At 58.3% G+C, this 3206-nt stretch overlaps 1 non-coding gene across 1 annotated transcript; it reads left to right on the top strand.

Moving 5' to 3' along the window:
• Positions 1-2689: 2689 nt before the first annotated feature.
• Positions 2690-2763, top strand: TRNAN-GUU (transfer RNA asparagine (anticodon GUU)). The gene has a single exon. It is a non-coding gene; the product is annotated as a tRNA-Asn (tRNA).
• Positions 2764-3206: the final 443 nt, after the last annotated feature.

Below are 3206 nucleotides of genomic sequence, written 5' to 3'. Positions count from 1 at the left end.
CAGCCCGCACAAGGCATTCTGCCAGAGGCGAGGAGAACACTTGAGCTTCTGCCCTTCCGTCCCATTCCTGCTGCTTGCCCGGAGCTAGGCTGCCTGCGATGGGTTTTCAGTGTTTGCTACTTTCAGGGGGTTTAGCATGTGAGTGGCTGCGGGAGGGGAAAAGAGAGTCGGAAAGTTGTATCCCGAGGGTTTAGGGAAGCATCAACCTCCACCGTCCCATGAAAGCCGTGGCAAATCAAGTATGTGAGGCGGTGCAGGGCGGTAGTTCACATTCCACCGCGTATGTCAGCCTGCAATGCAAGGAGGGGGGTGCACCAGATGTCTCTCTTTTCCTTGCTCGCCTGGACCCAACCCCAGTGATGATAGGGGGGATATCTGGTTGGCTGTACCGGGCCTGCTACCCAGCAGTGTCTTGAGCCCACTCCCGGTGAAAATTCTCACCCTTCGTCTCACAAATAGGGTGCAGGCCGTATCAGGCCATACTGGGGTTGGCATTAGCTCCGCTCACCCCAGGGCCCTGGGCAGCAGACGGTTCAGATTCTCAGTTGGTTTTAAGAGCCATGGCAGGAGAGGGGAGGTAGGAGCCCCTTAAAACTATATTGGACACAGACAGGCTCTTGGGAAGTTTGATTTGTCCCATGGCCCCGTCCCCACTCTGCCCCTTCCCCCAAGGCCTCACCCTCGCGCCCCCTGTTCCTGCGCCCAGGGAGTCAGCACCCACAGCAGGTGTGTAAGACTAAGTGACGCACGTGTGTGTGACAGAGAGAGAGAGAGAGAGAGAGAGAGAGAGAGAGAGAGAGAGGGGTTAGATAATTTCTGTATTGATAAACGCAAGAGTTCAAAATGAGTCGGGCCTCAAAACCGTGAGACCCACTTAAAAATCATGAGACTTAAAATACTAAATGCAGAGTTTTTTATTTCCTGGTTTGCGAGCCTTTGGCGGTCATGGTTTCTAGCATGCTCTGCAAGGGTTAAAGACTTTGTTTTGTCTGCCCTCCCTAAGAAAACCATGAGAACTGAGATTCTGGCCTGCTCACAGGACTCTAGGAGCTGGGGTTTTAAGAAAAACACCACATATCATGAGCCATAAAAGGGGAGAATGGGCAGTAAGTTACAGCTGGTTTAGAGAAAGTGCAACTCCCTAGAAGTCAGAAGGAAGCAGACGAGGAACTGTGTGTTGGAGGTGTATCTGAGTCCCGCGGCCTCCTGGTGTAATGTGGATTATACTCTGCTTCTGCCTCCCAGCTCTGGGTCACCTAACCTGGAGGGGAGGGAAGCCCAACCCCAATGGAACAGGGTCGAGCAAGAGAAGTTTTGTGATGGTTGGGTGGGTGCAAGACAGGAAATCCCTTTGCAAAGGATTCCTTTGCTCCTCTCCTCTCCGTGCACGTCTCCTGTGCTCCTTTCCTTTGTGGTTAACTCTCCCCTTCAGGCAGAGGTGAGAACTTTTAATAGAAGTCAGGGTATTTTTGTTCTACTACACAGACTCCATGCTGATGAGGGGGAAAGTGTTGCCTCGTAGATGTGCCCCCGGAGGTGTTTAGTTTTCTCAGATTACTGGCTGGGGGCTTGAGCTGGTTCTGTTTTGAGTTGTTAAGGGGAACCCCTGGAAACTAAACCGCGCCCTTGTTGCTGCCGACACCACCTGGAAGAGGGGTTACGTAACTAAAGCCCAAATCCTTCGCCCAGAGCAAAATTTTCCCTCAAAAAAAGTTGGACACATATTAACCTCTTGTTAAATGTAGCAGGGAACCCCCCTCCCCACATTTCTCCCCAAGTCCAGCTGCAGCCTCAGCCCACCCCCGTTGCACACACTGCTGTGCCCCCTGCCTGGCTCCTTTGTGCCCCCGGAGACCCATCGGGGGATCCGCACAGTGCCGGGCAAGCTGCACCGGCCAGGGCTCAGCTCAGCGGGGTCAGCGCCCAGAGATCCTCACTGGTCACAGTCTTTCCTGATCTTGAGGTGGGGGTACTCTTGTGGGGGCAGCTCCATGGCCCAGCCAGTGTGGAACCAGGAAGAGTAGTGTCGTCCCCAGGGGGAGCCAGCAGGGCCGGGGCAGAGAAGGGTGTACAGTTCCGGGGCAGGGCGGCAGGGGGGCCCAGGCCCAGGTGAGTTCAGTTTTGACAGCTGGAGGTGGTGGTGCAGGGTACGGGGAGACTGAGGCACATGTGCCGGGCTGGGCTACCTACACTCAGAGCCCTGGGTATACACAGAGAGACTCAGCCTAAGCAATTACTTGGGGCCCCCAGCAGCTCAAGGGGGGGGCCCTAGTCCCTTTTTTTATTATAAGAACTTGTCTGTTTTAGTATTGGGGGAGGGGGCAAAAGGCAACTTGGGGGGAGGGAGAGGAAGGGATGGGGTGGGTCAGAGCCCCTCCGCAAGCTGGGGAGAGAAGGAGACAGACAGACAGACACACACCCCTCCCAGCGCCTGTCTTCCCATTTCCACATTGTAAGGTGGGGGGGAGGAGCGAGGGGGTGGGGCCTCAGGGGAAAGGGTGGTGCAGGGGGCGGGGCCCAAGGTTCGGGCACCAGTGGTTCCCCCCCCCCCAACACACACACTTTTAAGTACTTCCACTGCCCCGGAAAACCGAGTGTGGGGGGGACTGGGCTGCCGCCCCTCCCCAGCCGGGCTCTCCCCAGCAGCTGGCTATGGCCGCTTGCTCCCTGCCTGGGGCCTGGCTGCCCAGTCTCTGTGGCACAATCGGTTAGTGCATTCGGCTGTTAACCGAAAGGTTGGTGGTTCGAGCCCACCCAGGGACGCGGACCTGCTTTGGTGGGGTAGGGATAGCCATAAGCCCGGGAGGCAGCGACACAAGAGCGGGGAGTGCTGCGGGATCCTGACCGGCTGGAGCCTCTGCTCTTCGCCCGCTCCCTGGGGACAGACAGCTGGGTGCGTTTCCCTTCGGTGTTGCTGATCTGCCCAGCAGAGCGGGGCTGCAGCCGTGGGACCCTCTCCCCGAGCCTGGCGGCTCCCAGCGGGGCAGCCCGTCCCCTCGCTGCTCCCTCTGCCTGCCCGCCGGGGTCGCTCTGAGCCCGCTCCCCAGGGGGGCTCTGGCTCCAGGGGACATGAGCCTGGGCGAGCTGCGAGCCGGGCTCCGACTGCCCGCGGAGCGATCAGGGGCTGGGGGTCTCTGCCAGCAGGTGAGGAGGGGCTGGTGTTGTGCATGGAACGGGGAGGGGGTGAGCAGGGAGGTGCCGGGTTG

The sequence above is a fragment of the Lepidochelys kempii genome, unplaced genomic scaffold (genome assembly GCF_965140285.1).
Source record: "Lepidochelys kempii isolate rLepKem1 unplaced genomic scaffold, rLepKem1.hap1 scaffold_305, whole genome shotgun sequence".
In the NCBI taxonomy this organism is placed as follows: Eukaryota; Metazoa; Chordata; order Testudines; family Cheloniidae; genus Lepidochelys; species Lepidochelys kempii.
Note: the sequence above shows the minus strand (reverse complement) of the source record. Positions and strands in the feature narration are given on the sequence as shown.